General features: G+C 37.2%; 1 long non-coding RNA gene across 2 annotated transcripts; it reads left to right on the forward strand.

Annotated features, from left to right (window-relative positions):
* On the forward strand, positions 1-23,295 carry LOC137210312 (uncharacterized). 2 transcript variants are annotated; one of them, XR_010936453.1, is made up of 5 exons: positions 1-92; positions 13,204-13,327; positions 15,662-15,751; positions 21,342-21,409; positions 23,173-23,295. It is a non-coding gene; the product is annotated as an uncharacterized lncRNA (long non-coding RNA). The 2 variants fall into 2 exon arrangements; XR_010936454.1 differs by lacking the exon at positions 13,204-13,327 and having other exon boundaries at positions 2-92.
* The last annotated feature ends 991 nt before the right edge of the window (positions 23,296-24,286 follow it).

A 24,286-nucleotide genomic window follows, 5' to 3' on the forward strand; every position in this document is an offset into this window, starting at 1 on the left:
CCCCACAGTGAAGGAGGAGTGTAAGAGGCTTTCCGTGAAAAATGGAGCTCCCGACAGAGATCCTTGGGAAAACTGTCTCCACCAATACTTGAGTTAAGTTTTGTCCAGTGTTTCAAAAAGTTGATAAATGGAAAATGGGCATTCAGGTATAAAATAAGGAGTTAAGAGGGAAAAAAATGCCTGCAGATTCCATGATGGTCTAAGGCCATGTATGATAAATGAAAATTTCTCAGAAATGCTGACAGGGAAAGGGTTAAATATCTCCTAAAAAACTTAGGAAATTAAAGTCCAGTCTTTTTAAAAACACCTCAATCTTTGGATTGAGAAGTTGAATCAAAAGCATGATAATTAAATTTACTAATAACACAAAGTTATGAGGTATTGCAAGGGTGAAGTGACAGATTTTCAAGATAACCAATTCGATTCTGAAGCTGGTCCTTATTTACCCCTCTGCCTTCCAACTGCAGCTCTGGTTACCCACATATTTCCTTTAATGAGTTACATAAGGAAGGCCCATGGACTTGTCTCAGCAGGACAGTTCCATGCAGGGGCTTCCAAGTGTGTTTTGAAAAGTATAAATATCTTCCATGAGTCTGCCATGGTGCCTGGAATTCTAGCATCAATGGATGTCTCTAAAGTTAGAGCATGATTTCTAATTTGCTAAATTATATGGAATGTGCTGCCACTTCTAGTGGCTTTTCTGCTGGCACCAGGCAGAGACCAGAGGGAGCCAGAGAAAGGGGAAGGTTGGTCTCTATACATCCACCCATAAACTACAGAACCACCAATCAAACCTAGTTTATCTCCTCACCCCCTGTGCTACCCGATTATTGCACATTGCCTCTTTTTACTTACTGTCCTTCAAGTATGTTTTAAATCGGCTTCTCCTTTATACAACCTGAAATTGGAAGTCATAGGAACAATTAAACATAGCCTTCCTCTCCATCCAACTCAGACAAACAATTATTGAACTCTTTCTTCTGTCGACTGAGCACTAGAAATCCAAAGATAAATAGGAGATCAGAGTCTACCAAACGAGAAGATGAAGAGAGTAAATAGACAAAGTGCTTCAGAGCATGGAGAAGTGAGTAATTTATTTCATCGGGGACCTGTGGAGGGCCTCCCAGGGAAGGTGATATTCGGGTTCAGTCTTGATAAGTATGTAGGATATCTTCAGGTGAAACAAACGAAAGGCATTCAAAAGAGAAAAATAAAATTACTTCTGGGATTTAACACATGAGCCTTTAGCATCCAAGTTCAGATGCATAGTCGTTGAATAGATAATCATCAAGCACCTTCAGGGTGCCAGACATTGTGCAAGGTAAGCACTGAGGATGAAAATACAGAGAAAACACAGGACATGATTTCTGTCCACAAGGAGCTCATAGGTTTCCTTGAAAACTATCACTGGGGAAAGCAGGGTCCAGTCAGAGCAGGGGTTTGCGCTTGAGCAGGGCGAAGGTAGGTTCATAACATAAGGCATTGTCTAGAGAAGAAAGCACACATTAATAACCTCAAGTGGAGATCCACACCTTCCAGTGCCAGCAGGGAAGGCTAAGGATTCCTCAGAAGACACAGGGCAGCAAAGCTAGAGATAAGACTACTGAAATGAGGCAGCCCAAGCAACAAAGTTTGGTTGAAACATACCAAAAATTCTTAGCTCTGCTCTGTGGCTACTTTTCGAGAATTTTGTATTCAATGAGAAAAGTATTATACAAGCCACACTTCACAAAAGAGGCAACTAAGTAATTTGTCCACAGTTACAGTGCAGGTGTGAAAACTAAGATCTTTCTTACTCAAAATCTATCCTCTTTCTGTAATACAAAATTGCTTTTCAATTTTATTTCACAATTTCTCCCAGAGGCTCACTGTTCAACTGGTTTGTCCATACCTCCTATATTACATGGATTTCAACAAAAATCAGGAATGTATCAGAAAAAAAAAAAAAAAAGTTACTCAGATGGAACTATCCTATAGAGTACTGGCCAAAATAGAACAGACACTGGTCAGAATGTCCTATTTGAGTAACTGCACCATAATTGAGAAATAGGGGAGATACAATGTATCCTTGAGATACTTAGATACTTGAGAGGAAAAGTACATGCCAAGAATTTCTTTTGACCCAGGAAATGAAGATAATGATTCAGGAAGAGGAGTGGGTATTACTGTTTTCTTAGAAGTCAGCGTTGTGCCTGGTCTGTGGTAGGACTCACTAATTATTAGTGGAATGAATAGAAGAATGGATGTCAAGGGAAAGGTGAAATATCAGAGATGCTCATTTTACCCTACATATTGTCAAAGTCATTTTCTAGTGGTGCTATTTTTAATAGTCATGCCAAGTATTGTTAGGATGTAGAGAAATGAGCATTTTCTTATATTACTATAGGAATATAAATTGTTTCAGAGAAAAGATTGGTTATATGTATCAGAAGCTTTTAAAATATGTCTCCTTTTTCACAAGAAATTATAATTCTATTATTTAATACTACTGATAGTTGGAGAGATTTATTTACCAGGACGTTCATTCCTATTTCCTATGGTAAAAATTGCTGACAACCAAAAATTTCCAACAGGAAATAGGTCAAATAAATCATGCTATAAAAGAATATTTAATAACATGGCAAGGTGTTCACTATATATTCTAGAGTAAAAACTGAAAATCTTACATGCAAAATGTGAAATATTATATTTTCCTAAAAATGAAATATTTATGTATATATATTTATCTATATTCACAACAAAAGACTAGAAGAATTTGTAGAAAAATATTGATAATAGCTATCTCCAGGGGAATTGGAGTAATTTTTACTTCCTTCTATGTGATTTTCTGTATTTTCCAAATTTTCTACAATAAATATATATTTCTTTTACAAAAAGAAAAGAAATTCACAAAAATGTAAAAGCAAGCAACAAAATGAGAAAAATATTTTCAAATTATATGAAATAAAGGGTTAATGTCCTTGATCCTCATCCTTAAAAGAATGAATAAAAAGACATGAAAAGACAATTCTCATAAAAGGAAATAATAATGGCTAAAAAACATAAAAATATGTTCATCTTGGCCAGCAATCAAAGAAATGCTAATTAGAATAACAATATGCTATACAGATGTGACTATTCATTATTGATGAAGTCCCAAATAATGATATATTTGAGGAAAGCAATTTGCCAGTATGAATGAAGAGCCTTAAATAACTCATAGCTTTTGACCCAAGAATTCCACTTCTCAGAATCTATCCTAGGAAAGCAGTCCAAAATGGAATAAACTTTAGAGATGTGCATATCAAGTCACTTGAGGAGTATTGACTAAGACCAAGAAGAGGAGGGAGAGGATTTATACTTTGGTACCAAGACAGGAAGGAGAGAATGGCACAGTGTGCTGCCCACCCGCGTTAAATAAATATGACCCATGTATTAGTCAAGGTTATGCAGAGAAACAGACCAAATAGGATGTGTATACATAAATATGGATATAGACATAAATATGTATTTATATATATATATATGAAGAGATTTATTATAAAGAATTGGCTTTCACAGTCATAGAGGGTAGAAAATTCAAAACCCAGGCATGCTGTTGACCCAGGATAGCCAATGCTGCTGTTCTGATTTGAAGGCCAGCAGGCTGAAGAATTCTGTCTTGCTCTGGGTAGGCTGATCTTTTAGTTCTATTCAGGCCTTCAACGGACCGGATGAGGCCCACCCACATTAGGAAGGGCAGTCTGCTTTACTCAAGAGTCTGCCAATTCAAATGTTAATCTCATCCAAAACAGCTTCATAGAAACACCAGGGTAATGTTTGACCAAATATCTGGGAACCATGGTGCCAGCCAAGTTGACAAATAAAATTAACCAACACATCCTGTGATGGAGGGGCTGCCAATGGAAGATAAAGGAAGTGTCCTTTGGAAGATCCTTGTCAGGCACAGACATAAACAATGTTGCTCTGGGGCCTGAAGGACAAAACCTGGTCAGAGTGGAGAGAGAGGCCTTCTTCTGGTATTTACAGAGAACACAGCAATGGTCTGATGCAATGAGTACTTAAAGAGTCAGCACCCTTTTGATACCTCAAACATTTGCAGCAATGGGAACTAGGAAACAAGGCCCCCATCTTCAAATGGTAATTTGTTATGCAGCAATAGATAACCGATACAATAGTACCTTACAATACTGAACCTGGTTTTAGACTATGCTCCTGCCAAATGGCAATAGACTATGAAAGATTGCCACATAAGAGTAAATATTATTTAAATTTTCTTCTCCACTTTGACATAAATTGCTTTCAATTAAGTAGCAATGATAGTACGCTAAATCCAATAATAGTTGGTTTATCATAAAGATGCACATTTCTGGTCACTTAGTAAAGCTACTTAAATGGAAATAATATTTTAGTTAGCTAGCTGGTTAGATCAAGCTGACAACAACTGATTTTTTTTTTTTAAAGGCACTGGGTGGTGGTTGCTGCTGCTGCTTATTATTTTCATCTTGATGAACGGATTTCCCATAAATTAAATGAGAATCCATTTTTTAAGTGATAAGTTATTTGTTTCGCTGAGTACCTCTGATCTTTTAAAAGTTTATTTTCCTCCATTTCTGACAATTCTGATTACACTGCTGTCATTATAGGTAGGTATTGGTTTACATAATTGGTAGACCCAATGTTCTACTTTACTAAAGCTATTAACTCTTAGGTACACTGGTCTGTTAGAACCTGTTTCTAATCTCCAATGAGAGCTGTGAATTGGAAGGTAGACTATGTTCCGAGATGTGCAGGAACCCCCTGAACCAGAAAACTGGATTTTTATCTTCCTGACCTTCTATTTATCCTTTGAAAAGACAGAAGCAATATGAACTGTGAAACTAACCTGCTGGTTCAGGTTCCTCTTCTTCCTTCTTAGTGAGCTGTTTTCCTTTCTCCATTTTCTTTCAACTTTCTTCACTGCTGAAGTCTGAAAAAAACCTTGATTTTTATAAGCTTACAATTTTTTTCAAAAATAAGTTTCTTTTCCTTAAATTAGTTGGTCAATTAATATTCAATGAAAACAAGATTTTTGATATTTATTGTTCTTACTTTCTTACTTCAGTTAAATACAGATACTTGATACCTGTACACTTATTTACAGCTGGGTCTGACTGAAGACCCCCCTTTTGAAATAAAGTGGGTGTCCTAGATGTGAAGTATACCAATTCAAAGCAATTGAATGCAGAAACAGAAACCAACAAACACTAGCTATCCAATTACCTACATTAGAAAATCTGGGGGATGCAGACACATAATTTGGCCGAAGTCAAATCAAGATTTCATCCATATCAACTTCTACTAGAATGATCTATCAATCCAAGTAGGACTTTTAGGACAAAGCTGCTCTGTTAAATCATAGTCAACTGAGCAAACATTATACAGCTATGTAAATATTAAAAGGTAAGTGGGAGCAGGGAGGGGCCTCTTCTATTTTTTTCCCCAAATCTTTGTATTTGAGAAAATATTCTTCTTACAGGAGCCAACCCAAGTTCTGTCTCCTCCATTCCAGCCAGTCAGCTCGCCTCTGTGGTCACAGATTTATTGGTCATAACACTCAAGTAATCATCAAATCACAGGCTGGAAAGAATTTTCTTGAAGAATTCCTCTGTAAAATATTTATCAATTAAGAATCCAGAGTCCATTTTATTACTTCCAATGACTGAGTTCACTGTCTCCCAAGAAAGTCAGTGATGCTTTTGAGCAGTTTTATTTACTTTAAACATTTACCTGCCATTTTGAAATAGTTATGTGCTGGTCATAATTCTGCCCAGTAAAGCCCTTTGAAAAAGTCTAATCTTCCTTCCCCAAGAGAGTCTTTTATCTACTTAAAGTAAAAACAAAACATGGCTCCCTTCCTTTTCTCTTATCTAGGCTTACCCTCCCTCTGGCACAACACCCACACTGCAAAGGGAAGTTAGGTCAAAAGGGTGAGTGGGAGCTGAAATTCAGGCCACATTCTCCATGCTAGGTGTTGAGCTCCAACATGGGGCTGTAGACAACCATAGGAGAGGATGTCTTTTATAATTTTCACGAAGGCACCCCCCCACCCCGATTAAGTACCCTTGCCAGACTTTCCACCTGCAGGACTTACTTTATCTGGAGAAGTGACCTTATTCAGGCACCGATGTTGTATATGTCAGGGAATCTGTGTTCCTTACATGACATGATGTCAAATCTCCCCTCTGTGGTTCTTTCCTAAATTCTTCTATTGCTATCACCATGCCTACATCAGCAGCTTCTCAAAGATAGATTTTTCTTAATCTATTTTTTTCTTAAAACTTGTATCTGTATATACAATAAAGTATACTTTAATACCATTTTTATTATTCCACAATTTAGGTCTTCAATAGAGCTTGTCTAATTACTATATCAAAGTTGAATTCTTTGACCTGGTTTTCAAAGACCATCGTCTTTGGTTTAACCTGAATTTGGTTTAACCTGAAATTTTAACTCAACCGGTTCAAAACTGAACTGATCATCATTATCCCCAAACCCACTTCTTTACTATGTTCTTTCTTTTACTAATTGAAGTATAGTTGATTTACAGTGTTTCATGTGTACAGCAAAGTGATTCAAAGTTTTATGTATATCTATATATAAGTATATATATACATACTTTTTCAGATTCTTTTCCATTATAGGTTATTACAGAGTATTGAGTAGAGTTCCCTGTGCTATACAGTAGGTCCTAGTTGTTTCCCTATTTTATATATAGTAGTGTATATCTGTTTACTATGTTCTTTTAATTGTATCACCATCTACCCAGTCACCATGAAAGGAATCTTGGGCTCGTTTCTTAATTTCCACTTCTCCTTCACTTTCACACTCAGTTGGTCACCTAGTCCTGGTACTTCTACATTTGCATTCCCTTATATATCCTTTCTACTCACGACTCTCCATTTCTACTTTTCCTGCCTAAGTTTAGGTTGCTACCTCTGACTTACAGCCTCTAGTCCAGCCATCCAATATTTTACCATGAGGCTTGCTATCTAAATTTCAAATTAATAGGGCCTTCTACTGCTTTAACACCTTTTTTGATGGTTTTCTATTTATGTAAATGGAAGAATATCTAATTCATTTGGCAGAGGTTTCAAAATCTTTGAAATCTTTCTGTCCCCAATTGGCTCTCCATAATGGAAATATCATGGACATCTATGGCCGTGTGCTTCAGATGATTCCCACTGCTTTATAACTGGTGCTTTCTACTTCTTCCCAAATGTCAACAGCCATCATGGCTATCATAACCTAATTATCTTTACTGCTAGTTCATCCCAGTTATCAGTGACCTTAAACAATAATCACTGTTCATAATCCATAAAGGAACTAGTAGTAGGGATTAATTTATGGTAACTAAAATAAGTCCTCTCAGAATGGCACTTTAAATTTTACCATAATTTCTGTCTTTCTGTTTTTAAATGTCCAACATACATGTATCACTTTTGCTCTCAGTAGACTCTATCTTGTTGTAAATGGCAACATCATAGTTGAGTATTAATTATTTGTACCTTTGCTTGTTATCTAGCACTTCGTGATTTTTATGTACTTTCTTACATTTCTATTTGTAGTCTACAAATCCACAGAATGTGGAATCTTCACATAAGGCTGTGACCACATGCTTTTAACTATGTTGGCAAAAACATTTACTAACCATTTTCCCACCAAACTAAGTAACATCAGAGGATTTTAACCTGTGAAGAAGTTAGGTCAGAATCTGTTTTAAATTTGCTCTGCATATGTTTGTTATGTTGGAATATTAAGATGGTCTAATGAAAAAAAAAATTAAATAAAGGTTCTTAAGAGCAGAAATCTTACTTGGCTCCTTGTCATCAAACTTTCCTAACAGTTCAAGTAGAGATAGGATAGACCAAAAATTCTCCTTAGGGTTTAAAATCATTTGAAACCCACAGATAGGAGGGTGAGCTGAGTCATATCTAAGCCTAGGATACACCAGAGTATCCAGACTTCCTACATTTTTCAGAAGTGATAGAGATCTGCTGTCTCCAAGCCCACTACTGTCTTGCTTGACCAACATATTACTTTAAACAAAGAAACAAAAACAAACAAAAGGGGGTGAGGGTGCTACCCTGACAACATTCTTCTGTTGGAGAACAGTTTCAAAGTTTCATGGAACAGTTTCATGGTTGGGGATGCCATGAGCACAGGGAGAAAAGATTTGGCTCCCCAGTGAATGGGCAACTTTTCGTAGAGCTTAATTATTGGAGTAAATTAAAAAGTCAACACCTAACTGGCTTCACGTTTATCCCGGAGGATTTAAGCCTCCAGGAGGAAGAGCAGTTGGACTTGTAGCAACTCCTGGGGATGTCCCACAGGCAGACTACTCCAGGAAGCCATAGATATGAGCAAAAGTTTGGGAATCCTAGATTGAAGATGGTGATTGAAAATGAAACCCAAGAAGGCAGTCTGAGCCATCACAGATGAAGAAGAAAAAAACCCCACAAAATCATTTCAAAATTCATATCTTATTTCCTTTGTCCTTTCTATGGAGTGTGTAATTAACATTTATGATGTTTTAATATTATTTGCCTCCTTTTGGAAAATGCACGTCTCTAGAGTTGGTTCCCATCATTAGCAATCGATGAGAAGACTGGGGTAGGATTTTACCTACCTAAGAAGACAATGAAACCATCTAATTGTGATCAGTCTGAACCATAGGGCCAAAGTCTTTAAGAATGTGGTTCAACCCACTTGTTTTAATGGTGAGCGTCGCATTGCCTTATCTGAATGCTAGTATTCTTTAAAAGAGTGTTTTTCAAACTACATATCAGGACCCAGTAGGGGTCATTAAGTCAGTTTAATTCATTGGGACCAGCGTTTTTGAAAACTAACATAAAATAGAACTAAGCAGAACAGAAAACACATTTCCTCACACATGGGAAGGGTAATGTATTAGTCAGGATAAGCTAACCTATATTTGATATCTAAGTGGCTTTAACACAATAAAACATTTCCTTCTCACTGGTATAAAGCCAGTTCAGGTTAGTTGAGCCTCCTCTATCTGACAGCTTCACAATGTACATCATGTGGTCTCCAAGTCAGGGTGTAACCAACACTGAAGAGAGAGGTTGAGGGCCACACAAGGAATATTTAAGTTCCAGGCCTGGAAGCAGCTTGCATCACAGCTGCCCACATCCCATGGGCCAGCCCTGGGTCACGTGATCCCAATCAAACTTGAAGGTGTGGGGCACAATGCAGTCCTCCTGTGCACACAGAAGAGACAGTGGAAAGGACATTTACACCCACTCTATTTACACCCACTCTTCACTGAGTTCAGCAAGGATGAGCTTCTGTAGAATAAGCATTGTACTTCAGATATTTTAACAAATACTTCACCTTTCCTGAAATATTAGGCAGCAATTTTCTTTTCTTTTTCTGAAAAGAAGGCACTTTCTGTTATCACTGGGTCAAAAACACAAATTGGTTTTTATGTATTTGGATTTTCCTACCAAGTTAATTAAACTGACATGTATTGAACATCTGTTAGTGTATCCGGCCCCATGTAAGAATCAAAGATGGAGGGGACAGTGGTTCTTCCCCTTTCTCCATCATCTCTTTCTATATCAGCATCATTTCTTCAATCATGTGCTCCCACTGAGCTGCACCAGAAGCCTGACATTAGAGACTGCTTTTTGCCCTAAAAAGTTGCAAATATGCAAAATGTCCTAATCTGAGAAAAACTGTTACCTTATCATGAAGAACTTCAACTCTGGTGAAGAATTGCTAGTGGACTAGGCGACCTGTGTACGGCCCCGGGCGTCCCCGGGAGTCCCGACCAGCAGGACAAATCCTTGTGAGTCTGAGGAGGAACCTGTGGGGGTTGAAAAAAGGGGGAAGGGCAGGAGACGCGAAAGAATGGAGGCAAGACAGAATCCTGATCAAGCCTCAAACTTTTATTGCTGCGGTAGCTGTATTTATACACTGCAGAGAAAGGGGGGCGGGATTCAGAATGAGGGAAGTACTTGGCTAATCATCATTGGTGCTGCGTGCGCGGGCTTTCATTTTAGGCGCGAACTTCTATCTCATAAATCAGGAAGAGAAGCAGGGTGTCGGCCATCTTCTAATGGCGAAAACTTCTTGGCTCCCAACAGCGACCTGCCTGTGAATTCCTTTTGCACAGCCTCTCTGTGTAGATTCTGTATCCATCGTCCCTTAGTCTTTACAGCCTTGGCGCCTGCCTCTAACTACATACTGCTGTGGATTGAATTGTGTTCTCCTGTGCCCACCCCCAGCCCAATTCATATGCTGATGCCCTAACCTCCAATGTGACTGTATTTGGAGACAGAGATTTTAGGAGGAAATTAAGGTTAAATGAGGTCATAAGGGTGGGACCCCAATCCTATAGGTCTGGTGACCTTATAAGAAGAGGAAGAGACGGCGGACTGTTTCTCCTTCAGCATGACCAAGACCACATGAACACGCAGGGAGAAGGCAGTGGGTCTGCCAGAAAGAGAAGCTTTCACCAGAACCTGACCATGCTGGCACCCTGATCTCGAACTTCTAGCCTCCAGAACTGTAGGAAAATAAAGTTCTGTTGTTTAAGCCACCCAGTGATGGTGTTTTATTGTGGCAGCCCAAGCAGACTAAGACAAGTGCCGACCTTGGATAATCAGTAATGATATATAGCATTAAATGTCTCCTTCTCTGTGCAGGTTGCTCTCACCTGTCCAAGCAATCTTTCTGTCATTTGAGGACTTTGCAGACACACTGTATCCATCACACTCTACTGTCGTTACTTGAGTACACATTCTCTTGTCTACTCAAATGTAAGTTCCTGGAGAAGAGAGATCAGTCCAAAGATAACACCTAATGGTGGGAACACATGAAACCACCATCAGAGGCAAGCGTTATCTCCTTTTGCAAATGAGAAAACTAGCTCTGATATGACCCTGAGGTCAGGCTGTAAGCAATCTGTGGAACTAAGATTCCAACCAATGGATGTTGATCTCCAAGGAAAATTTTATTTTAATAATAAAAGTTATAAGCCTCCGCTCTTCCCTTTCCTCCTATCTTGCCAAATTTTTGGACCTGGTACCAGAACACTAGCTCAGCCCTGAGCACTGAACCGTCTCTTTATTATTTACTTCTCTGCTTTTCCAACATCTCTGCCGCTTAAATCCTTTCAGCTTTATTTGTCCTAGGTCCACAACCCAGGGCCATCTACATTATTGGAGCTGACACTTTGATTAAAACAATGCAATATTGTAACATTGACTGCCTCTGTATTTAATTATTTAACAATGCTTTCCTTAGTGTGTTAGTTATTATAACATAGCTAATGAATCAATTTAATTAGATATAAACAAGTTTATTTTGTTTTCTGTTAAAAATCCAATTCTCTTCTTCATCTTATTTACCACTACAAAATAACAAGCTAAGTCCTTTAAATCACTTAAATCCATGGGGTTTATGCCATCAGGTTAAGAAATTTTTTGCCATCACAAGTCTTTAATTACTTTTCCCACTCATAGTAGGCACTCACAAGTAAGATACAATATGAATTACTTGAACTATTGCAAAACAAAGAAGAAGAAAAATCACGCTCCTTAGAAGCAAAAGCCTGATCATCATCATATTTTGATGATTCAGATAATGGGCAGTAATATAAATAGACTAATGAAATTAAGAGTGATTCATATTCACTCCCTGGTGCAACTGGCTTCACTAAAGAAAGCTTGATGCTATTCTAAGGCTAAAGGAAGCTCATTCTTTTAGCTGAACATTTAAATATGCCATTTTAAAACAAGTGCTTTGTTTAAATTTGATTGACTCTCCTCAAACCATATGGCCTTAAAATATTTATGAGTCATTTTGGGTTGAATGCAAGACATATTGGCTGTAAAAAGTACATTAAAAATAATGCTAGTAATAATCTATAATATTATTTTCAAGATAAGTATTTTCCTGATCACTGGTAATGTCATTTTTCTTACTCTTAGTTACCATCTTTATTTCTTAAAAATGATCCCAAGTTTTAGCTCAAAGATGTTCTCACTACAGAGTTCCAAATAAGTTAATAACCTGTTGTAAGAACAGTGGGAACAAGACAGAATAAATTGAAGCCACCATTCCAATTAATCTTTGCTCAGTTCTAGCTTTTAGGTTTCTCCAGACTCTGGGATCAGGGATTTCATAGAGAAAAAAAAATCAAAATCCCCAAACTACCAAACTGCCCTACCAAATATACTCCCTGTCTTTGGATATTCCAAAAGAAGAGTTCCATGGTGCAAGATAAGCTCCCAATGCAGCATGATAGTAAATGGATGACAGCCTAGATCCATTGATTCTAGTGCTTAAAAAAAGAAAAGAATGCATATAAAGGGACTGGCATTGTTATTGACTTCTATTTATTTTTGTAAGGGTTTTTAGTCCCAGGCCAGTTGTCCCTTAATTGCTCAGCAAGGTCTTGGGTAGCTTTCTGTTCAACCTATATGTTCCCATGGAATGCAATCTAATTGCAGATATTGGCTATCCATGAATCATGTAAATGTCATTCCTTGGAAAGCCACAGGTAAGTTTCCCCACTAGGAATACATTCATTCCAATGATCTGTTATTCTGGATTATTCACATTGCTGCCCTTGTTCAGCCATTCAATGTACATCTTTTTTGTGTCTACCAGATGGCTACTGTCTTTAGCATGGGAAAAACAAAATGAGAAGACACTATTCCCACCCTCAACAAGCATACAAGATGGCAATGTGTCAGGAATAAATGTGTTTGAATCCTTACAACAACTGCCTTGAATGGGGTAGGTGTCACCATCCCCATTTACAGATGGGAACAACAGAAGACATAAACCTGAACCTCAGAAAGGTTAAATATTATTAAGTCCAAGGTCACAGAGTTAATATGTTACAAAATTTGAGTTCACATCAAAGGTAGCTCTACCTAGTTCCCAAACCTATGATCCTTTTATTATTAATTTCTGCTTTCCTTTATCAGTTTAAAAAACAAAACAATTACTGAATTTATTTTGTTTCTAAGTCTTCCTCAAAACTTCCCTATTCATTATTCCTAAAAATGGACATTTTACTATCTTGTGTACCAAAACTTTAATACATTTGCTTTTTTATATAAAAATAATACTATTTTAAAATATTTTAGGCACTAAAATACCATACAGGGTCTTGTGTCATAAATATGTTTTTACTTCCCCCACTTGCAGAGAGAAGAGGTGCACAGGGACCTCCCCAGATTGAGCCCCATTCTTCAGGCCAGTCATGGGGGTGAAACGGCTGGAATTAGAGAGTGTGATCATGAAGAAGCATTGCCTGAAGAAGAGCCAGAAAGTACTCTTAGTCATTCTAGAATTTGAGGAGTGATTTTTAACATGCCAGGAAGAAGTGAGTCAATAAGGAAGAATGTAAATCAAAAGGGTAGAAGTAAAAGGAAAAACACAGTCACTTTTATGTAAATTGAAAGATCTGCTTCTGCCAAAAGGAAATTCTGGGAAAGATCTTGCCTGCACATCAGCAAAATGCAGGCAAATTCCCTTTTGTTTTCATCCTTCTGTCAGGAAAACTTTTCCCAGACCAGTGGGGCATGTAGGACTAGAATGGAAACAGGATGGATTGAAAATTATCTTTACTATGAAATCATAAAAGGTACAAAGAGGTAGTTTTTTTTCTTTCTTTCTTTCTTTTTCTTGAGCAATTTTCAAGACTGCCATATGAGCTGGACTAAGCTCCAGGGCTAAGACCAAGCCTTTTCTACACCCTTTCTAGATTTAAATTGTAGCCAAGAGGTCAATCATTTTAATTTTGTCAATCCTACAGAACCTAAGATTATAGGGAACAAACTGTATATTCTGCAATGGATATTCACCCCATTTCATTAAAAAAAAAGTTTTTCTTTAATTACAAAAAGTAGTCATTTGTGGTGGGTTTTTGATATAAAATATTATTCATTTTAGCTTATAAAAACATTTTTAGGACTAATTGTCAAACTGACATTTCATATTTTATTACATAATTTCTATTTTAAAGCATGTAATATGAGATCCTTCACCCCTGTGTAATTTTGTGAAAGAGTGTGACCTTTGAAAAATAAATTATCCATGCATTTTTGGAAACCTGAGAAGTCTTTATCAATATCCTTCTAAATATTTTATATGTTTTCTCTAAAATCCCCACTTTTTTGTCAGAAAATTACTATAAAATCTCTATTTCGATAATGGCCCCTGAATTTGTTTTTTTTTTTTTTTTAATTGCTGTTGTAACAAATGATCACAAACTTAGTGGCCTAAACAACATACATAAGTCTATTATCTCACAGTTCTATAGATCAGAAGTCCAGGATGGGTCTCACCAGGGCAAAATCAAAGTGCTGGAACCAATGCCCTAGGGATACCAAGGGATGACTCTATGCAGTTGTAGAACTGATATTGATGCCAAAATTCAGCCTCAGAATACAGGTACAGAATTGAATCTTGGAGACAGAGTTTTGGGTGAAATAGAAAAGAATAGCTTTATTGCTTTGCCAGGCAAAGGGTACCACAGAGGTAATGCCCTCAAAACTGTGTCCCCACCTGGAGGTGGTAGTGAGCAGTTTTATAGTAATGGTTCAAAGAGGAGGGCGTGATCAGCTCATGGACATTCGTTTGGTGCTGAGGTAAGTGGGAGTTGGCATCATCAACCTTCTGGTTCCAAGCGGTCTGTGGTCTACTTGCTTGTGGGCAGCATACAGTTCACCTCTCCACCTGGTAGGGATTTCAGTATCTGCAAAACAGCTCAAAGATATTGTTATGTATATCCCTTGAGGGAGAACCAGGACCCTGCTCCAAGGCTGCACTATTGTTTCTTGACTGCTCTTCCCCTGTCTCTGCATCCCCTCCCTTCCCTGATTAGCAACTGTTTGAACCTGCTCTTTGGAACTCAGGGAGGGTCATGGATGCTGAATGAAGCCTATTTCCTTACACTCCAATAAAGATGTTAAAAAAAAGAATTCATAGCAACAAACCTGGAATCTCAAAAAAAAAAAGGAAAGAAAAGAAAGGGGGGACACAGAAAGGCTTTTGCGCCCAGGAGCTCCAGAGGGTCCTGCTCGGTTTCAAGATCTCTGTTTCCTTACTGTCAGCAGGGGGGACCCGTTAGCTCCTAGAGAAAAACCTCTCTCCAATGCTTGCCCGTGGTCCCTGAACCAGCAGCAAAGTGTCAGGATCATTCTCACACTGCCACCTCTCACTCACTAAAGCCAGAAGAGGTTCTCAACTTTTAAGGCCACATGTGATTAGATTGACTGCACAGAGATAACCTAGAATAATTTTTCTGTCTTAAAATCCTTACGCTCAATCACTTCTGTAAAATCCCTTTTGCCTTGTAGGGTAATATATTCACAGGTTTGGGGATAAAAATGAGAACATACGAGGGCCATTATTTTGTCTCTCATGGCACCTCCACTGCAGTGGAGAACTGGATTTCTTCAGATGAACTAGCTTTCCCGGTAACTCTCTTAAATGAAAGTGGATCATTGTCCTAAATTTATAATATTTCAGAACCAGGAGATACGATCAAGATCCACCTCCTTTCCTTTCTCACTGCCACTTTGTCTTTGTGTGTCCACCCTCGTTTAATTTCCCTTCCTACTTTTTTTGCCTATATGACTCTACTATTTTTTTTTACCAGGATTTTTCTTAACTTCAGGAAGCTCCCCTTCATGTTCAGCGTTCTTGAAACCTGCACCAGATTCCCTCGAGACCTGCCTTACCTCATTGGGTAAGAACAACCACCCAATACTCAGATATCACAGTTCCTGGACCAAATCCAACACATTTTACCCTCATTTGGTTTTAACAGAGCCACACGATAGCACTTCCATTATTTGGAATTCTTTAGTCCCTAAATGCCAAACTCTAAATTTTCCCTCTGATCCTTATTTTGAGCTTCTCATTGTCAATCTTGCACTATCATTAAATCTACTCTTTAATTTCATCCAGACTTCCAGGTCTAACTTCTCTCTACTCTATAACCATTCATTTATGCCCAACTCATTAATTTTTGTAAGACCAAATTCATTCATTCATTTCTTGATCAAGGGTTTATTTAAAACCTATTCAATGCAGATTTTACAGAAAAACATTACAGTTGTTCCTGATCTCAGAGTTTACAATCTGGTTTCACTTTCCTTCCTACCGAGTCAGATCCCCAAGAAAAGGTTCAACTATTCATTCACAAGTATTCAAAATTTTATTGACTACTTACCTTATTCTAATTCCACTGTGCAGTTAGTTCCCCAAATATAGGTTCCATGCTTGTCTAAATCAGCTAATTAGGCAAAACCATAAATATTAGATAGTTGAATAAATAAACATGGAAAACCTAAAATCCACTTTCTATTTTTGAATTTCCTGACTTTCTAAATGAAGCTGTCAAGGAGAGACATGACCAAACCTGCTTTATTTGGTGACAAGTGTATAGAGCAGCCTTTACTAGTCCAGCGCTGCTCACTAATTCATTGAATTAGTTAACTTACTATTCTTTTTCCAACAGTGATTACTTCAGAAGTTTTCTGCTCTTTTTAAACTGCCCACATAACAGCACTCTAACATGCTCTGTACATCACAGAAAAAAGGAAGACCACCAGATGCAAACTCTCTCAGTTGCTATCACTTATTCCTTTCCAAACTTACTTATAATGGCAGCCACTAATTTTTAGATTAACTCTGGTACCCCCTTTAACCCACTTTATGAGCACTGCTACTTCCCAAGTGTGCTATGCTTGTTCCATCAATTACCTACCCTCCCTTGCACCTTCCATGGCTTCTATACCATTGGTTACAAGTCTGATTGTCTCCAATCCTAATAAAAACTTCCCCATTCTTCTCTTTTATTCCCTTCACTACTAAATTTTTCAAGAAAATGTTCATTACTTATGACCCTTTTTTTTCTCACATCTCATTTCCTTCTTAATCCCTTAGGATCTTATTACTGCCCATAAAATATCATTGCAACAATTATTTAAAAGGTCATTTAGAATCTATTGGTCACTTTTCATTTCTCATCCAGCTTGACCTATCTATAAAAAGATACTATTAATAATCCTGCTATTTTTGAAATTCCCCCTTGGCTTTCATGAATGTCTACCTTTCTGACTGCTCATCTGAGCAGCCTTCTACATTTAGGACTGCTCTAAGTCTCATTCGCTGGCTCCATTCTTTCTGCCTATCCCACATCCAACCCTTCATAATGACTTCTGAGCCTGCACTTGGTCCAGAGGCGGCTTCCTCCATATCCGTGGTGTCAGTGATGCTGATGGCTCTTGAGTCTATATCTCCAAGCCTGATATCTTAACAGATGGCTGATATTTATTTATTTATTACAGTAGGTCATTGTTGTTTATCTATTTTAAATATAGCAGTGTGTGCATGTTAGTCCCCAAAACTCCCAATCTATCCTTCCCCCCCTTCCCCCCCTAGTAACCATAAGTTCATTCTGTAAGTCTGTTTCTGTTTTGTAAATAAGTTCATTTGTATCATTTTTTTTTAAGATTCTGCATCTAAGCAATATCATACGATATTTGTCTTTGTCTGACTTAATTCACTTAGTATGATAATCTCCATGTCCATCCATAGTGCTGCAAATGGCATTATTTTAGTCTTTGTAATGGCTGAGTAATATTCCATTGTATATATGTACCACATCTTCTTTATCCATTCATCTGTTGATAGACATTTAGGATGCTTTCATGTCTTGGCTATTGTAAACAGTGCTGCAATGAACATTGGGGTGCATGTACACTTTTGAACCATGTTTTGCTCTGGATATATGCCCAGGAGTGGGATTGCTGGATCATATGGTAGCTCTATTTTTAGTTTTTTAAAATAGTGGCTGTACCAATTTACATTCCCACCAACAGTATAGACATTTTAGATGTCTGATATTTTAACAGTTCAATATAGTTGATTCTTCTACTCTGGCAAATATGCCTCCATAAAAACCTGAAAGGCCAGGTTCAAATTTAAACTTCTTTCAGAGTTCTGGGAATTCCTCCCAAGAACATAACTAAAGGTGAGAACCATTCCAGTCCTGCCCTCTCTCTTTTTCTCCACTGCCTGGCTCTATCCAATACCATGTGGGGCCTCATGTATAGAACCCCATACCTCAGGTGCAGGCTGCATCCATACACTTACAGACAGCTATACTTTGAGCATCTCTTAAGCCTGAGGGAGCACATCGGAAGATGGACCTAATGAGGAAGACTGCACCTATTCCAGAAGTGGATTGGGGGCCATTTGGGCATGGTTTCTAGGGTCTCAGGAACCCAGAGCTGATTTAGCAATGAGTAGTGGACTCCAGGGCACATCCCTCTTAGATCTGTGGATTCCTCATCCCACAGGGAAACATATCCAGACCAGGACCAGGGTAGAGCCCTCTAAATTGTGGGTCCTTGGGCAAGGTCTCCTCTCCAGGGTCCAAGGGTAGGACTGCAATTATTCTCTGACAATAATCTTTATAATGATATTATACTGGTTTATACAATTTTTTTTTTCTAGTCTGAACTTATTTCACCAACGTTATTCTTTCTAATTCTGGTCCTCCTCCCATGGGCCTATGGGCAGAGAAATCAAAGCATCTTGAATCTCATCACCTTCTTCCTCCTCTCATTTGAATGGTCACCCAGTACTATTGATACTATTGGTTCATTCTCTGAAATATATCTAGCCCTTTTCTCCTTTCCAACACTACTTCCACAGTCCAAGCTGAGACCTCCGTTCTCTTTCCTGAGTAGCCTCTCAACTACTATTTCTCTTTCCAATCTCTTGACTCTCTAGTCCATCCTTTAAATTCAACTTATCTTTCAACAGGTTAAATATGATGCATTCCTCCTCCAAATCTTCACTGGTGTCTCACTGTCTACTAAATAAGATTCTTACTACGTCATTATATGCCCTTTGTATATATAATGCCTCACAAATTCCTACTCTGGCCACATTTGCTAACTTACCATGCCAACAGTATCTAAAAACTTCTATATCTTCTTACTTTAAAAAAAACTTTTCTCCCGTTAACCTAGACGAACTTTCCCCGTTTTCTTAGTCTATGAGGTTCAGCTCAAAAGCTATGACCTCAAGAAACCTATCCTACCTTACTTTGAGAATTAAATAAATTCTCCCTTTACCTTTAATTTGCCTTGATAATTTCTCTGCTCATCTATCCATCGTTTCTTTCATTCCTCCATCCATCCATTCATTCAACAATGTTTACTGAGAACTTACCATGAACTTGGCACTCTGCTCTGTCCTGTAAGAGTTTTTGCCCTCACAAAGCTTAGACTACTGGGGAAGACAGCTATTAATTAAATAATGGCCCTAAGATATAAGGATAAACTGTTGTGAACTAGGAAAAGAGCTCTGCAAGAAAACAAAGTGTTTTTTGAGAATGTATAACTAGGGTTTTCCTGGGTAGTTGGGATAAGCTTTTCTGAGGAATTGACAGGCAAACTGAGATTTCAAGGACTAATAGGAGTCAACTAGATGAAAAGGAGAAAAGGTAGAGGGAGCTGAGAATGCAAAATCTTCATGGTGGGAGTGACTTTGGCTTATTCAAAAAAATGAAAGAAAGTCAGAGATACTTGGAATACATAAAGCAAGGGCTGAATGAGGTAAGAGTATCTGTTGTGATAGGAAGTGTCCAGATTTTGTCTTTATTCTAAGAAAAATGGAAAACCTCTGAGTTTTAAGTGGGTGACATGGTTTTGTAAAGAACCCTCTTGTTGTAGCAGGGAAATTATCTGAGGATAACAAAAGTGGCTGCAGAGTAGCCAGTTACAAGACTATTGCAGTAGTTCAGGTATGAACTGGTGGCTTGGGTGATGGGGATGTCAGTGGTGGTAAAGAGAAGTGTACAGATTTGAGAAATACTGAGATCATAAAATCATCTAGACTTAGTGATGGTTTGAAATGGAGAGTGAGAGAGAGGGGGATGGCAGTGTTTCAGGGTTGTGTATAATGAGTGGTGGTGCCATTCACCAAGACAGGGAACACTGGAAGAAAATCAGTTCTTGGGGAGAAGATCCTTTCACTTTGGGGAAACTTGTGTTTAAGGTTCACTTAAGATCCAAGGAGAAGTCTGTGTTGCTGTATATTTGAGGCTCATTGGCCTAGAAACTTCTTAGAAAATATAGAACATTAGAGGGGATAAGAGCCAAAGACCCATCCTTGAAGAACATCAACAGAGAAAAACCTTTAAGGTGTGAGTTTGTATGTGCAGGGGAGGGAGCTCGCATGGAAGGGGATGTCCCTGCAAAGGAGTCTGGGAATTTTTTTCTGCCTTGATTTATACATGTTTTGGCTCTGCATGTCACCTCCACTGAAAGTTCCTTGAAGATAGAGAGCATATCTTATTTATATTTATAAGTCCCCCAGCATCTTGGGACACTGTATTTATGAGATGATGCTTGAATTGAATGTTGGTGACTCTTTGACAGCCATTATTTTCTTCCTGTGGAAAAACGTTGTCTTTTAAATCTGGAGTTATTTGTATTCATTTAATGCTCTTAAACTTAATTTAAAACTTCTTGGGCTATGGTTTATGATAATTATTTCCAAAAGAAAAGTTATAATATGTTTCATCCTATTCATAAGAGAATTAAGATAAGGTCATAGTAATATCTTTCTCTTTGTTTTGTTTATAAGCAAAAAGCAGACTTCTGTAATGATTTTTTTAATGTGACTGTCACCAAAATCTGAGACCATCATAAGCTAAAAACATAAAGAAAATCTAGCAAGATTAATTTTCCAAAAGTCATAAACTTCATTCTATGTCAATTCCATTCCAAAATAAGTCTGAAAGGTGATCGTTTTTAACATTTTCAATAACAAAGTGGTTTTAAGGTTAAATAGGTTAGTTTGTACACTTTCCATTCTGTCATTTTTTCAGATAAATGGGAATTTTCTAACTGTGGGGTCACTAACTACATGTCAAGCTAAATCTAAGGAAATACACCACTTTGAAATTAATAACATCTACTTAAAATATTCTCTTGTCACCTTAATCTCCTTTCACAATTTTTAAACACTGATCTTAATGTAAGTTTTCTCCTCTATTTATAATTTTTTTCTTACTCCTTCCTCCAATAGCAAAATTATATGCAAAAGAAGATACCTATTTGAAATCTCTAAAGCAAAATGACATAATGCTTTGCAAAATATTCTGTTGATGAAAAAGATTGAGAGTAACATTATATATGTTTTTTGAGTGGGGCTGAAACTTTTCTTCTCCTTGGTAATTCTTAATTAGATTTATGTAAGAATGTAAATGGTGTGCATTTGCTTTCAAGGTTAACAGTTCTCTGTCCCCAAAGCAGATCAGTGACAAGTGAAGTCGGCATTTATTACCACATTCCTGGCAGAAATTGATAATCACCTATGTCTGGTGAGTAAGTGCCTATTTGCAAAAACAATAGGATTTTAAAAATTCAATCTCCAAGAATCTGTTCTATCTGCTCTTTATGCCTTTTATGTACTTTTTTTCTCATATTTTCAGGTCCTTAAATGTGGAGCCAGGGAACTCATGGCCCTACATTTTAACATTTTGGCTAGGGAGAAATGTGAGACTAGCCTTTATTACAAGAAGTTTTAAAAAAGGGAAAAATCTAGAAGCTACACTAGTTTCATTATCTGTGGCACATCTATTGCAGAAAAAGACAGATTTTAATAGTTAGTGTTTATTGACCTTAAATCTCTGGTTCACATATTAGATAATAATTTGAGGCTTCCACTCACAGTTTGCTTATACTTCACTTTACAAGACTTGAATGGCTCATTGGCTTTTCTTACATGAAATAGTAAACATCTTGACAACAATGTTATTGTTTCAAGCTATTCTGGTCTAAAAAGGACTAATCCTGCTATTCCAGAGAATCTCTGACTATCTCTATTAGTCCAGACCCTCAGGAGATGAATCTCATTACCGAGATTAAAGGACAACTTGAGCAAAGCAAAAGATAAGAAAAATATTGAACAAAATATCACATAAGATCATTATAAGTATTAATAAAACAGTACTTTCCACAATACATGGCACAATGCACATAATAAGTATTCAGTTAAAGTCACTATTTTTAAACAGTGAATTGAAACAAAAAGTTAAATTTTATAATAAATTTACAAGTTGTACCTAAAACTAAATGACAGAAGAACGCTAACAATTAAGGCATAGTCAAAGATATTACTAACTAAGGTATCAAACAAACCAAGAAAGCCAATATCAATAATCAACAACATAGAATTCAAGACAAATAATAATGTCTAGGATAAAGGGAGGACCATAATCTGATTTTCCCTTAAAGGAGTAAGCATGGCTCTTATGTTGAGAATAGATTATGATGAGAATAGGATGATAGTGGTGAGTTTATTTCTCCTTCATTTGAAAAAATTCCAGAGGTAAGCATTCCAAGGCTGGTTTGGGAGTCTCACATGATACTAAAGACTCAAGCTCCTTCTGCTATCCCTCTGCTTTACAATCTTTTGAACACTGATTTCATTCTCAAAGTGACAAGGTGGCTACTGGATCTCTGACCATAACATCCACCTTCCAGCAAGAGAAATTAGGGACAGCAAAGTCAACTCCCTTAAAAAGCCTGTCTCTGGGGCTTCCCTGGTGGCACAGTGGTTGAGAGTCCACCTGCTGATGCAGGGGACACGGGTTCGTGCCCCGGTCTGGGAGGATCCCGCATGCCGTGGAGCGCCTGGGCCCATGAGCCATGGCCGCTGAGCCTGCGTGTCCGGAGCCTGTGCTCCACAACAGGAGAGGCCATAACAGTGAGAGGCCGGCGTACTGCAAAAAAAAAAAAAAAAAAGCCTGTCTGAAAGTACCACCCACTACTTTCCATTTACATTTCATTGGCCAGGTTTTAAGAACGTGGTCACACCTAACTTCAAAGGAGACTGAAAAATGTAGTTTTCAGACAACATGTATTGCTACCCAAATTAATATCAGGATTCTGTTATTTAGCTAAAAAGATGAGCTTGAATATTGGGTAGGCAACTAACAGCCTTTGCTACAAATCCTAGACCACACAGAAACACATTTGGAGGGAAATATAACTTTACAGATATGAGTAGAAATGAAACAGAAAACAAAAAAATAAAATGAATAAGTCCAAGAGCTTGTCTGTTTTTTTCCTTTTTTCAAAGGCAAAGAGAAAAACATCTGACAAGGCTTGACAATGAGAGAGACACACACACAGAGAATGAACAAGATTGAGAGGAAACAGATAAAACATCATGAAAAAAGAGATGATATAACCAAAGTTGTAGGTAAGATTTTTTACATATATGGGAATATCATATAATTTTTAATATCTTGATGAAATTTATGATGTTCATGGAGATGATAAATTTCCAAAACTGAGTTAAGGAGAAAAAAATCTTGTCGATCAATAAACATGAAATTTAAAATTCTGTAAAAGAATTTTCTTCAAAAGGTACATGATTCACTCTTTTATAGACAAATTATTCAAAACTTCCAAGAAAATGGTAAATCTCATTGCTTTTATCTGTTCCATAGAAGAGAGAAAAGTGGAAAATTCTCAATTTATAACATAACAGTTATGTTATGTTATAACTACGCAAAGAAATTACCCTATTAACACAATCCAACAAAAGATAGTGACAAAAAAGAACATTTCTCTTCTGAAGATAGATGCACATCCTAAATGAAATAATAGCAAATAAACCCAGCAGTATGTGAAAAAGAGAGTCCAAGTATAATTTAATATTAAGAATCAATACAATTAATTATCCTAATAGGTCAAAGGAGCAAAATCAAAGATCATTTTGATAGATGATCTAAAAGCAATTGATAATTTTTAATAATACTCCTTTTAAGAAAACTCTTAGCAAAAAAGGAATAGGAGAATAATTTCTTAACTTGATATAAATATGTATGGTATCTTAACTAACTGTCATCATGCTTAATGTTGGAATAGGAAGTAATTTCATTTAGAGTTAAGAATGGGGCAGAGGTACTCAGTTCATTGTTAGTACTTAACATCTTTCTGGAAATGCTAAGTAATGCAATCAAAAATGAAATGAGGTCTTATAATACTGGAAAAGAGAGAAACAATTTTTTAAATCTTCAAATAATGTGATTTACCCACATGGAAAAAAACTCAAGAGAACCACCTGAAAAATCATTGGAACTAATAAGTGATTTCATTAAATTGGTCATGTAATGAATACAATAGCTTTCTTACATACCTATGACAACTACAATCTAAGTTCCTTGATAAAAAAAAAGCTGAAATTT

This window comes from Pseudorca crassidens, chromosome 17, assembly GCF_039906515.1.
Source record: "Pseudorca crassidens isolate mPseCra1 chromosome 17, mPseCra1.hap1, whole genome shotgun sequence".
In the NCBI taxonomy this organism is placed as follows: domain Eukaryota; kingdom Metazoa; phylum Chordata; class Mammalia; order Artiodactyla; family Delphinidae; genus Pseudorca; species Pseudorca crassidens.